The sequence below is a fragment of the Panthera onca genome, chromosome Y (assembly GCF_046562875.1).
Source record: "Panthera onca isolate mPanOnc1 chromosome Y, mPanOnc1 haplotype 2, whole genome shotgun sequence".
NCBI lineage: Eukaryota > Metazoa > Chordata > Mammalia > Carnivora > Felidae > Panthera > Panthera onca.
The window spans coordinates 17,063,673-17,078,233 of NC_138358.1; positions in this window are offsets into that span (position 1 = coordinate 17,063,673).

The window sequence follows — 14,561 nt, forward strand, 5'->3', positions numbered from 1 at the left end:
ATTTATGTTTGCTTGATTTGGGTGTTCTGATTCTTAGTTAGTAGGCAATAATAGAGACACTCCTACTGAAATGAACCCAGCTGGAAATAATGAATCACCCCAACTCACCTGTCACACGTTGGTAGACATCTGTGCATCTGGCAATCTGTGGAAAATCCATATCTGCTAGTTGAATGAGAAACACGTAATTTAAATCCTTTATCTTACATCGGACCACCATCTCCCTATTCCTGCCTTGGTACCTGCAAGAAGATTCTCTTTCATCTTCCCCTGGAGCATCGTCTACCAAATCTTGCTGGGAATATTTATCTTTCCATCTCCCTGGGAGCCCGATCTCCATCCTCCTGCCTAGGAAGGACACCTTGGGACATCCTTCCAGAAAGCATCTTCTCCAGCATTTTGCCTAGGAATGCAACTCCCTAATCCTTCCTGGAATAGTGGTCCCCTACATCTTTCCCGGGACCCAAATTTCTGTCATCCTGCCTGGGAGTGCCAACTCCATCATTCAGAGAGGAAGCAAGGCCTCCCTCATTCTGCTCTCAGCCACTGTTTCTCTCATTCTGCCTGGTAGCACAGTATCCATCACTCACGTTGAATGGCCTTGAAGGCCATTTCCACCATTTTTCCTGGGAGCAGCATTTTGGTTGTCATGTTTCCTGGCACTGTCTACGTCATCATCCTGGGAGCACTTTATCCTTCATCCTGCATGAATGTGAGGTATCCCTGATCCTCCTGGGAGGACAGTCTCCTTCATTCTGCTTTCCAGTGTGATCTCTGTCATACTTCCTGGGAGTACAACCTATGATATCTTCTATAGGGGATGAAGTCTCGCATACAGCCTCGTAGCCTGATTTCTTTCATCCTAATTGGGAGCTTCCTGTCCCTAGTCTTTTTTTTTGGAATGTGATTTTTGTTGTTTTACCTTGGGGTGTCATCTCTGTCACCATGGCTGCAGGTATGATCTCTGTCTTTCATGTTGGAAGCGCCATATACATCATAATGGTGGCACGCATGGTATCTTCAACCTGCCTGAGATCACGTTATCCACCATTGCCTGGGGATATGAACTACCTCATCCTGCCTGAAATCACCATTTTGTCATCCTGTGTAGGAATGCAAAATCTCTTATCCTGTGTGGTGGTGCATTCTCCATCATTCTTTCTGTGAGCTCATCCTTATTATCCTGCTTGAGAGCATGAAATCATTCATCGTACCTAAAAGCGCCTTGCCCTTCATTATACTTTGCAGTGTGATTTCCTTCAATTTTCCTGGGAGCACCATCTACCTTAGCCAGCCTCTGATCATGATCCACATCATGCTCCCCTGGTTTGCTGTCTCTGCTGTACTGCCTCTGAGTGCTGTACCCTTCCTTCATCCTATCTGGGAGCACAATCTCCTTCAACCTGCCTGGGAAGTCAGTCGCTGACATCCTGCCTGGGAGTGCCTTCTATGTCATATTTGCTGGTATCATGTTCCCCATCATCCCGGCTTGGGATACAGTCTCCATCATCTTTCCATGGAGCACCATGTCTATACTCTGGTCTGGCAGCACAATATGTGACATCCTGCCTGCCTAGGAGTCCTGTATCCATCCTCCTGCCTCGAAGGGTCCTCTCCTTCATGATGCCTGGGAATGCAATCCCATAATCCTTCTTACAAGCACGATCTCTGTAATTCTGTCTGAAGGAATACCTCCAATTTATTATCTTGGAGAGCATTCTTGGTCGTCCTGAATGGGATCATTGTCTCCTTGATCCTTTTGGGAACAGATCTCCATCATCTTGCCTTGGAGCTCCCTCTTTCTAATCGTACCTAGTAACATGTTCTCCTCATTCCCACCCTGGAGCACTGTCTACAATTCCTACCTGAAAGTGCCTTCTCCTTAATACTGACCGAGAGCAAGAAACCATCGTTATGCCTAGAAAGGCTGCCTCTGTCATCCTGCCAGGGAACACAGTCTCCACCAGCCTGCCTAGGAGCAGTTCTACCTCATTCTGCCTGAGATAGCAATGCCAGTCATAATTAAGAGCTCCAAATGCATCATCCTATCTGAAAGCAATTCTGAGACATACTGTCTGGAACACAATCCTTATCATCCTGCCCAGGAGCTCCATTTCAGTCGTCCTACCTGGTAACACAATACCTTTCATCTTGCCTCAGAGCGCCTTATGGTCATTTACACTGCTAGAGCAATCATCCTCATACTGCCTGGGAGATCTGCCTCCATCATCCTGTCTGGGTGCCAGGGAGAAGGATGTGTTTCATCCTGACCTGGAGTTCTGTCTATGGTTCCTGCCTGGGAGTTCTTTTGTCATCCTTCCTTGGAGGTTTATCCCCACATCTTGCCTAGGAAGGTCATCTCTGACATCCTGCCAGGGAGCATCTTCTCCAGCATCTTGCCTGGGAGCACATCTGTCTCATTCTGCCTTGGTTGAATTTAGGATAATCTCTTTCTTCTTGCCCTGGGACATTTTCTTACAGCCCAGCCTGGAGCACGTATCCCTCACCCTTCCTGGGAGTGTGATCTCCATCATCTTGCCTCAGAATGCCAACTCTGTCATCCTTCCAGCGAACATTTCTGCCAACATCTTCCCTGGGAGCCTGTCTCCCTCATCGTGCCTGGAAGAAGAGTCGCCTCCATCTTTCCTGGGACCTCCAACTCTGTCATCCTGTCCAGGAGCGCCAAATATGTCATGCTGGCAGGAAGCTGAATCTCATTTGGAGCACCGTTTCTTTCATGTTGCCTTGTAGTGCAATATACTCATCCTGCTTGGAAGTCCTTATATGCCTTTTTGCCTGACAGCACCATATCCATCAATCTTCCTGGTTGTGTGGCCACGAGTGAGGGGAGTCACCTTCATCCTGTTTTTCGGCATGCTCTCTGTCTCCCTTCCTGGGAGCAAAATGTACATCATCCTATTTATAGGACCATCTCCAACTTCCAGTCTGGGAGCCTCTTTTCAGTCATCCTACCTGAGAGCATGATTTCCTTTATCCCATTTTGGAGTGCCCTCTCCATCGTCTTTTTTTTTGGCGGGGGAGAGGCACATGATTTGTTTTGTTTTACCTGGGAGTGCCATCTCCACTAGGCTGCATGGGGCACGATCTCCATCCTTCAGGGTGGAAATGCCATTCTGTCGTTGTGACAGGGTGTTTGGTCTCTGCATCCTGCCAGGGAACAGGATATCCACCAACAACTTGGGACACAAACTCCACCATCCTTCCTGAAAGCGCCCTTTTGCTACATGCATAGTAGAGCAATATCCCTTATCCTGTGTAGGAGCACCTTGTCCATCATCCTTTTTGTGAGTGTCATCCCCATAATCCTGCCTAGAGAAGCATATCCTTCATCCTACCTGAGAGAGCAGTGTCCTCATGATCCTGAGAGTGTGATTTCCTTCCACCTGCCTGGGAGTGCCTTCTACCTTTTCCTGCCTCAGAGCCCAATCTCTGTCATGCTCCCTTGGTGCACCATGTCCTTTATCTTGCCTGGTCATATGATCTCCTTCAACCTGCCTTGGTCTCAGTCATCAACATCCTGCCTAGGAGCACCCTTTAAGTCATCCTTCCTGGTATGCTGTTCCCTGTCATCCTGTCTCAGAACGCCATCTCCATCTGTTGCCAGGGATCACCGGTTGCCCCATCTCCTTCCCCTGCCTTGGACTCAGTCTCTGACATCCTGTGTGGGAGCACCTTCTACATCATCCCTCCTAGTATCCTTTTCTCCATCATGCTGCCGTGGAATGCCATCTCCATCATCCTGCCATTAAGTCTGTATGCATCCTACTGCCTTGGGAGCAGTATGCCTGTCATCCTGTCTTCCTAAAAGTACTGAGTACGTCCTCCTTCTGGGAAAGGCCATATCCTTTATCATGCCATGGAAATCAATCTCCCTCTCATGATTGGAAGCATGTATTCTGTCATTGTGGCCTGAGGAAGATCTCTGACATATGTTCTGGGAGAGTGATCTCAGTCTTTTTGCCTGGGAGAATATCATCTCTGTTCTCCTTTTGGAAATCTAATTCACGTCATTTTGTCTGGGAACATCATCATGGTCATCCTTTATGGGAGTATAAACTCCCAATCCACACCATGCAGCACAGTCCAGTTCCTGCCGGAGAGTCACTTCTGTGTCATAGTGACTGGGAGTGATAAACCCTTGTCCTGGCTTGAAAGGCTGTATATGGCATCCGCTCAGGAAGCACTATCTCTGTCATCTCGCCTAGGAGAATTTCCCCCTCATCTTGCCTGCTATAGTGATTGTCTTTCACATGCCTGGGGACTCCAAGTCCATCATCCTGCCTAGAAGCATGTTCTCTGACATGCTTTCTGGAACATGGTCTCTTTCATCCTGCCTGGGATCACTGTTTCAGTAATTCTCCCTGGTAGCACAATATCACTCAGCCTGTCTTGGAACAAACACCTTATGGTCTCTTACCCTGGTAGAGTAATCGTCGTTGTCCTGCCTGTGAGCAATGTTACCATCACCCTGCCTAGGAAGACCACCTCTGTCATCCTGCCAGAGATCATCTTCTCCACCACCTTGCCTGGGAGCACATCTCTCTCATCCTGCCTGGATGTGTGATCCCCTTCTTCTTGCCTGGCACCCCCATCTCTGTCATCAGGTCTGGTAGCACCAACTCTGTCATCCTGGTAGGAAACACAACCTATCTCTTTCTTCCTTGGAGCGGTGTTTCTCTCATCATGCCTGGGAGTGCATTATCCCTTATCCTGGCTTGGATAAGGGATATTTTCTGTCCTTTTGTCTGGGAGCTCCATTACCATCATCCTCACTGGGAACACCTTCTTTGTCATCCTTCTGGGGGTGACAAATCCATCATCCTCCCTGTGTGTGTGGTCCCTCTGATCCTCCTGGGAGGGCAGTCTCCATCATCCTGCTTTACAGCGTGTTCTCTGTCACCCTGCCTTGGAGCACGATGTACGTTATCCTGTTTACAGGAAGATCTCTGACATCCAGTCTGGGAGTGTTATTTTGATCATAATACCTGGAAGTGAGACTTCCTTAATCCTACATGGGAGCGTCTCCTCCATAAGTCTTTTGGGAATGTGATATGTGTTGTTGTATCTTGCAGTTCCATCCCCATCACCCTGGATTTGGACACCATCTCCGCCTGACAGGTTGGAAGTGCCATCTCCATCATCCTGGCAAGGTGCCAGGTATCCACATTCTGCCAGGGAACATGGTATCCACCGTTGCCTGGGGACAATAACTCCATCATCCTGCCCAGGAACACAATTTTGTCATCCTTCCTTAGAGCTCACTATCCCTTTTCCTGTGTTGGAGCACTTTCTTCATCATCCTGGCTGGCAGCACAATTTCATTCACTCTACTTCAGGGTGCTGTGTCTTCCATCATGCTTGGCAGGATGATTTCGTTAGAGCTGCTTGGAGGGCAGTCTACCATATCCTGCCTTGGAGCAGGCTCTTCATCATGCTCTCTTGGTCTGCTGTGTCTGTTGCGCTTCCTGGGAGCACAGTGTGCTTCAGCCTACCTCCGAGCAAAACCTCCGTCAACCTTCCTGGGAACCAAGCATCCGATGTCCTGCCTCGGGGTGCATTTCACCTCACCTTTACTGCTATCGTGTTCCCCACAACACTGACTTTGAACACTGCCCCATCATCTTGCCATGGACCAGGATCTCCATCCTCCTCCTCCCTGGGAGCATTATCTCCTTCAACATGCCTGGGCCACCTTCTCTTTCATCATACCTGGGAGATTTGTGTCATTTACCTTGCCGAGGAGTGCAATCCTCATCCTCCTTTGGAGCACAGAATCCATCCTTCCTGGGAGCATGATCTCCTTCAATTGGCTTGGGAACCCAGTCTCTGATCTCCTGCCTGCCTGGGCGTGCCCCCTACATCATTCTCCTGATATCATATTTTCCATCACCCTGCCTTGGAACACCATCTCCATCATTTTAGCATGGAGCGCCATCTCGGTACACCTGCCTGGCCGTACTCTATCTGTCATCACACCTGCCTGGGAGTGCTTTGTATGTCTTCCTGCCTGGAGGCTTGATGTTACTCATCCTGCTGTAAGTACTGCCTTGGTCCTCCTGACTGGAAGACGCATCTCCTTCAGGATGCCTGAGAACACAGTCTCTCTCATCACGTCCAGTAGCACAGTCACAGTCTCTCTCATCACGTCCAGTAGCACAGTCTCTGCTGTTCTGACGAGAGGAAGATCTCTGACAAATGCCTGAGAGAGCCATCTCAGTCTTCCTTCCTGGGATAGTCATGTCCATTCTACTTTAGGGAAGGTGATTTCCAATATCTTGACTGGGAGTGCCCTCTTTTCATCCTGACTCGCAGCATGAATTCCTAGTTTCCTTTCTGGAGTGCAGTCGATGCTTCTTACCTGAGAGGACTTTCTCCCTCATACTGACTGGGGTCAAGAAACCATCACACTGCCTAGAAAGGCTGCGTTGTTTTCCTGCCAGCAAGCACCATCTTTGTCATCCTGCTAGGAGGGCTTCTACCTCCTCCTGCCTCGGGGAACGATGGCCTGCTTCATGCTTTGGAGCACCAGCTGCATCATCCTGCCTGGAAACAAGTTCTCAAGCATACTGCCTGGAACATGATGTAAGCGACCCTGCCTTGGAAACGCCATTTCAGCCATCCTACCTACCTGGTAGTGAAATATCCCTCATTTTCCTCAGAGCACCTTACAGTCATTCAAGCTGTTAGAACAATCATCCTCATCCTGCCTGGGAGCACCATCTCCTACACCCTACTTCAGTGCCTGGGAGATTGCTCTTTTAATCCTGCCTTTGAGTGCCATCTACGAATCCTACCTGGAAGTGCGTATCTGTAATTCCTCCTAGTAGTGAAATCTCCATATCATGTCACAGAAAGCCATGTCCATTATCCTTTCAGGGAGCATCTTTTCCAACATCTTCCCTAGGAGCGTGTATCCCTCATCCTGTCTTGAGTGGATAACTCCACTTTATCTTGCCTGTGACTGCCATCTTAATCACCCTACCTGGCAGCACCATATCTGTCATCCTGGCAGGAGGCACCATCCCTCTTCTTTTCCTTGGAGAAAATCTTCTCTTATCCTGGCTTTTAGCACAATACCCCTCATCCTGCCTTGGAGGGTATTTTCTGTCATTTTGCCTTGGAATGCGGCATCCTTCATCTTGCATGAGTATGTGATCTTGATCTTCCTGCAGTGCAGACTCCTTCTTCCTGCCACGCTGTGTGGGCTCTATCACCCTTCCTGGAAGCATGATCTACATCAGTCCGTTGAGACGATTTTTGACATCCGGCCTGGGAGTGTGACTTCAGGCAATCCTATCTGAGAGCGTCATGTACTTCATCGTACCTGGGAGCATCCTGACCCACCATTCTTTTTGGGAATGCAATTTCTGTTGTTTTACCTTGGAGGGCCTTTTCCTTCATCTTTCCTGGTGACACGATCTCCATCTCTCAGGTTGGAGGAGTCATTTCTGTCATCGTGGTGGGGAGCATGGTATCTGAATCCTGTTCAGGACCATGATATCCACCATTTCCTGGGGTCACAACCTCTGCCACCCGACCTCCAAGTGTCGTTTTTTGGCATCCTGCCTAGGAGCGCAATATCCCTTATCCTCTGTGGGAATGCTTTTACCGTCCTGTATCCTGCATGTGCAGTCTCTCTTACCCTGACTGGGAGCATATCATTCATCCTACTTGAAAGCGCTGTGTCCTTCATTTTGCCTGGGTGGGTGATTTCCTCCTACCTGCCTGGGAGTGCCATCTAACTTAGTTTGTCAGAGTGTGAACCTATCGTGTTCCCTTAGTGTGCCATGTCTGTCCTGTTGTCTGGGAACACCACGTACCTCCTCCTGTCTAAGAATATGATTTCCTTCAACTAGCCTGGGAATTCTGCTTTTGACATTCTGGCTGTGAGAGCCTTCTATGTCATCCTTCCTGTTATCATAGTCCCTGTAATTCTATCTTGGAACGACTTCTCCATGAACATGCCATGGAGGACCATCTCAGTAACCCGACCTGGAAGCACTATATCTGTCATCCTGTATGCCTAGAAATCATTTGTACGTCATCCTTCCACCATGGGTGATCTCTCATCCTCCTTCAAAGTGCCCTCTCCTTCTGCCTGCCTGGATTGGTGATCTCCTTCCTCGTGTCTGGGATTGCAACCTCCCTCATCATGCCTGGGAGCACAATCTTGTCATTCTGCCTCAGGGAAGATTTCCAACGTAGTTGCTGGGCATGGATCTCATTGTCCCTGTAGGGAAAGTCATTTCTCTTATCCTTTTGGGAAATTGACTTCCATTATTTTGCCTGTTAGTGCCCTCTTTGTCATCCCATCTGGGAGCAGAACCTCCTACTTCCTGTTGTGTAACACACTATGATTCCTGCCTGAAAGTCCCTACTCCATCATACTTACTGGGAGTGCAAAACCATCTCCATACCTAGAAACACTGTCTCTGTCCTCTTTACGGGGGCACCAATCCATGTCTTCTTGCCTGGGAGCATTCTCCTTCTTCCTGCCTGGGAGAAATATGACCAGTCATCATGCTTAGGAGCACCAACAATCATCGTGCCTGGTAGTAATTCTCCGATGTACTGTATGTAACACAATCTCCATCAACCTTCCTGGGAGTGCTGTTGTGGCCACCCTACCTGGTAGCATAAAATCCCTAATCATGCCTCAGAGTGCCTTATGGTCATTGATCCTCGTAGAGCAATCACCATCATCCTGCCTGGGAACACCATCAGCCTCTTCTTGCCTCTGTACCTGGGACAATGATCTCTTTCATCCTGCCATGGAGAGTCATCTACGAATCCTGCATGGGGGTGCTTATTCGTCCTTCCAGAAAATGCAGTCTCCACCATCCTGCCTCAGATTGCCGTCTGCATCATCCCACCAGAGGGCATCTTCCCCAACACCTTGCCTGGGAACACGTCTCCTTGATCTTGCCTGGAAGAATGGTCCCCTTCATCTTGCAAGGAACCGCCAACTCTGTCATTCTGCCCAGGAGGACCAAATCCTTTTCATCCTGGCAGAAACCACCATCTCCCGCGTTCTACCTTAGGGCACCATTTCTCTCATCTTGCCTGGCAGTGCAATGTCCCTCATCCTGCTTCAGAGGTCTTTATCGACATTTCGCCCTGGGAGAGCCATATCTGTCATCCTGCCTGGGTGGATGGTCTCCCTCTCCCTCTTGACCTGAAGGAGTTCAGTGTCCTTCATCATGCCTTATAGCATGATCTGTCATCCTGTCTGGAAGCATGCTCTTCATCCTGTTCAGATGACGATCCCCAACATCCACCATGGAACTGTGTTTTTTGTCATCCTTCCTAGGAGTGCTATTTCTTTCATCTACTTGGGAGCATCCTCTCCCTCATACTTTGGGGGAACATGTTTTCTGTTCTTTTACCTGGGAGTGCTTACTGGGGCATGACCTCCATCCTTCAGATTAGGAGCTCAAGCTCTGTCATTGTGGTGGGGAGCATGGCATCTGCATACTGAATGGAAACCTGATATCCACTCTTACCTAGGGACACAAACCCCATCATCCTGTCTGAAAGTGCCATTCTGTTATTTTGCCGAGGAGCGCAATGTCACTGTAGGGACCATTTCTCCACCATCCTTATTGAGATTTAGTCTCCATCATCCCTTCTGAGAGCAAGGTATCATTCACCCTACCTGAGAGCTACAAGTTCTTCATTAGGCCTGGGAGTCCTATTTCCTTCAAACTGACTAGGAGCACTGACTATCTTCTCCTGTCAGTTGTGAACTCCATCATGCTCCCTTGGTGTGTCGTTTCTTTCATACTTCCCAGAAGCCCTATGTCCTGCTTTCTGCCTGGGACCATCATCTCCTTCAACCTGTTGGGGGAACTCAGTCTCGAAATCCTGCCTGGGAACTCCTTCAACGTCTCCATTTCTGGTATCGTGTTACATGTCACCCTGCCTTGGAACACCATATTCATCAACCTGGCCATTAGGTGCCATCTCGGGTTTACTCCCTGGGAGCACTATATCCACCATTTTGCCTGGCGAGGAGTATTGTGGAGGTCCCCCTGCCTGGAGGCCTTATTTCTTCCATCGTCCGTGGAAGTGCTGGCTCTGTCTTCCTGCCTGTAAGGGGGATTTCTTTCTTGATGCCTTGAAATGCACTTTCCCTCAACATGCCTGGGAGCGTGATTTCTGTCATTCTACCTAGAAGAGGATCTCCAACATATTAATTGGCAGAGCAATCCTGGTCTTCATGCCTGGGAGCATTTTCTCCTTTTGGGAATGTGATTTCCATCATTTTGCCTGTGAGCACCCTCTTTGTCACCCTGACTGGGATCATGATCTCCTACTTCCCACCTTGGAGTGAAGACTACATCTCTTGCCTGACAGTGCCTTCTGCCTCATACTGTCAGGGAGAAAGAAATTGTCATCATGACTAGAAAGGCCACCTCTATCATCCTGCCAGGGGGCACTATCTCTTTCATCTGGCTTAGGAGTGCTTCTCCCTTGTCCTGCCTTGGAGAGTGATGTCCTTCATCCTATTTTGGAACTACAGGGTAATCCAGCGTGGAAACGAGGTATGAGACATACTGTCTGGAACATGATCTCTGTCAACCTGTCTGGCAGCGTTTTCCTCATACTACCTGATAGCACCATATCTCACATCCTGCCACGGAGTGACGTATAGTCATTTACCCTTGTGGAGCAATCATGGTAATCCAGCCTCAGAGCACAATCACTAGCATCCTGCCTAGGAAGTCTGTATCAGTCATTTTACCTGGGAGCATCTTTTCCAGAATCTTACCTGTGAGTGTTGTCTCCCTCATCTTGCCTGGAAGTATGGCCCTCCTCCTCTTGCCTGGAACCACCATCTCTGTCGTTCTGCCTGGGAGTGCCAACTGCTTCCTCTTGGCAGGATGAATAATCTCCCTTATTCTGCCTTGGAGCACCATTTCTGTCCTCCTGTCTGGTAATGCAATATCAGCCATCCTGCCTTGGAAGGCCGAATCTGTTAATTTGCCTGGAAGCATTATTGTCATCCTCATGCCTGGGAGTGCCTACTTTGTCAGTCTCTTTGTAGCCCTGTTTCCATCATCCTGCCTGGGGGCATGGTCTCCTTGATCCACTTGGGCAAGTAGTCTCCTTAATCCTGCTTCACAGCATGATATCCGTCACCCTGCCTAGGAGTGTGATAAACGTTATCCTGTTTAGAGCATGAACTCCAAAAGCCAGCCTGGGACAGTGGTTTTGGTCATCTTATTTCAGAGCATGATTTCCTTCATCCTATTTGGGAGTGTCCTCTCCATCACGCTTTATGGTAAAGTGATTTCTTTTGTTTTACCTGGGAATGCTCTCCATCACTTTGCTTGGCGGCATCATCTCCGTCCTTCAGGGGGGAAGCAATATCTCCATCTTTGTGGCAGGAAGCATTGTAAAGGCAGCCTGCCAGTGAACACGATATGCACCATTGCCTGGGGACACAAACTACATCATCCTACTTGAAAGAGCCATTCTTTTATGTTGCCAAGGAGTCCAATATCCCTTATCCTGTGTAGGAGCACCTGCTCTGTCATCCTTCCTGCTAGAGCAGTCACTGTCATCCTTTCTAGGACCACAATACCTTTCATCCTACCTGAGAGCGCTGTGTCCTTCATTATGCCTGTGAGTGTATTTTATTCAGCTTTCCTGGGAACACCACCTGATTTATCTTGCCTTGGAATGAGATCTCCATCATGCTTCAGTGGTGTGCGGGATCTGCTGAACTGCCTGCAAGCGCTATGTCCTTCATGTTTCTTGGGAGCATGTTCTCCTTCACCTGCCTTGGAACTCGGTCTCTGACTCATGCCTTGTAGTGTCTTCCCCCTCATTCTTCCTGGTATCATGTTCCCTGTCCTCCTGCCATGGAACACCATCCCTACCACTTTGCCATGGAGAGCACCTCAGTCTTCCAGCTTGGCAGCACAATATCGGTCATCCTGCATGCCTATGGATGCTCTGTGCAATCTCCTGCCTAGAGGGCCACCTCTTTCATGATGCCTGGGAATGCAATCCCCATCATCCTATATGTGAGCGTGATCTCCTTCACTCGGCCTAGAGGAAGATCTTCGACTTATCCTTGGAGAGCATTCGTGTTCTTCCCGCATGGGATCATCGCCTCTATTCTCCTTCTGGGAATGTGATTTCCATAATTTGTTCTGGGGCAACCTCTTTGTCACTCTGCCTGATAATACGATCCCCTACTTCTTGCCCTGGGCACAGTCTAGGATTCCTTGCTGAGATTGCTTTCTTTGCCATCCTGACTGCGAGCAAGAAAAAAAAAATGTCATTCTGCCTAGAAAGGCTGTCTTTGTCATCCTGTCAGGGAACACAGTGTCCATCATCCTGCCTAGGAGCGATTCTCACTCTCCTTTCTGCCTGGGAGAGTGATGTACTTCATCATAGTTAGCAGCACCAACTGCATCACCCTCCCTGGAAGCAAGTTCGTAGACACACTGTCTGGAACATGATCCTCATTATCCTGCCTGAAAATGTTTCACTCATCCTGAGAGATGACCCTTCTTTGTAGCACAATATCCCTCATCTTGCCTCAGAGCACCTTACAGTCATTTACCCCGTCAGAACAATCATCATCATCATCATCATCATCATCATCATCATCATCATCATCATCATCATCATTTCTGGACAGCCACCTCCACCATCCTGTTTCGGTGACTGGGAGAAGAATCTCTTTCATCTTGCCCTCAAGCACCTTCTCTGAATACTGCCTGGGAGCACTTATTTGTCTTCTTCCTGGGAGCATGATCTCCATCATCCTGCCTAGGAAGGCAGTGTCTGTCATCCTGCCAGGGAGCATGTTCTACAACATCTTGACTGGGTGCTCATCTCCCTCAATCCTGCCTGGAAGAGTGGTCTCCTTCGCCTTTCCTTTGGCTGGCTTCTCCATCACACTACCTCAGTGCCTGGGAGAATGGTCTCTTTTACCCTGTCCTGGGGCATGGTGTACCAAACCCTCCTGCGAGTGGTTATCTATCTTCCTTCCTGGAACCACCGTGTCCAACATCCTGCCTCAGAAGACCATCTCCTTCATCCTGCCAGGGAGCATATTCTCCAACATCTTGCCTAAGAGAGCACCACTCTTATCCTGCCTGTAAGAGTCATTACCTTCATCTTGCCACGGACCCGCCATCTTTGTCATTATGCCCAAGGGCGCCAACTCCAGCATCCTAGAAGATCTCACTTGTTTCTCCCATCCCGCCTGGTATTAAAATATTCCTCATCCCTGTGAGGGCCTTATCTTTCATTTCCCCCAAGAGCACCATATTAATAATCTTGCCTGGGTGCATGGTCTCCCTGTTCCTCCTGACCTGAAGGAGGGAAGTCTCCTTCATCCTGCTTTGCGGAGTGATCTCTGTGATTCCGTTGTGAGCATGATCTATGTCATCCTGTTTCATGGACGATCTCCACTATCCAGCCTCAGAACATGTTTTTAGTCATCCTACCTAAGAGTGTTATTTCCTTCATTCAACTTTGGAGCATATTCTCCATAATCTTTTTTGGGAACGTTATTTGTATTGTTTTACCTGGATTTCCATCTCCTTCAGCCTGCCGGGGACATGAGCTCCGTCCTTCAGGATGGAAGCGCCATCTTCACCATCATGGCAGGGAGCATGGTGTCCACATCCTGCCTGGGAACATTATATGCACCATACCCTGGGTACACAGACTCCATGATCCCGGAAAGGGCCGTTCTCTTCCCTAGTAGCACAATATGGCTTATCCTGTGTCAGAGCACCTTCTCTGTCTTCCTTTTTGCAAGTGCAGTTTCCATCATCCTACCTCAGACCATGATATCCTTCCTCCTACCCAAGAACACCATGTCTTCTATTATACCTGGGAATGTGATTTCCTTCCACCCACCTTCAAATGCCATCTACGTTAGCTCCTCTAGGAGCACAATCTTCATCATGCTTTCTTGGTGTGCTGTGTCTGTTTTACTTCCAGGGAGCACCGTGTCCCTCATCCTGCCTGGTTACATGACCTCCCTCAAGCTACCTGGATACTAAGTCTCCAACTTCCTGCCTCGGAAAGTGTTTTCTTCATCCTTCCTGCTATCATTTTTCCTGTCCTCCTGTTTGGACCTTGTCTCCCTCATCTTCCTTTGGAGCACCATTGGTGTCTTTTTGCCTGGAAGTACTTAGCCGTCCTCCTGCCTGCCATGGAGTGCTGTGTCCATCCTCCTGTGTGGAGTTCCAATCTCTGTAAATCTTCCTTGGTAGTTCCATCTCCTTCCTGCAGTCTGGAAGGGACATTTTCATCATAATGCCCAGGAAGACAAGCCCCCTCATCATGCCAGGGAATACAATCTTTCACATTTGCCATGTATAGAATGTCCAATTCCCCACCCCCCCCCCCCCACCCCCGGGATATCACTCTCTCCCTTCCTGTCTGGGAGTGTAATCTCTGATCTCCTTTCGGGAAGGTTATTTACATCATTTTACTGGGAGCACCCTCTCCATCATTCTGTCTGGGATCATGATCTCCATCTGCCGGCCTTGGAGGCTCTTCTACAA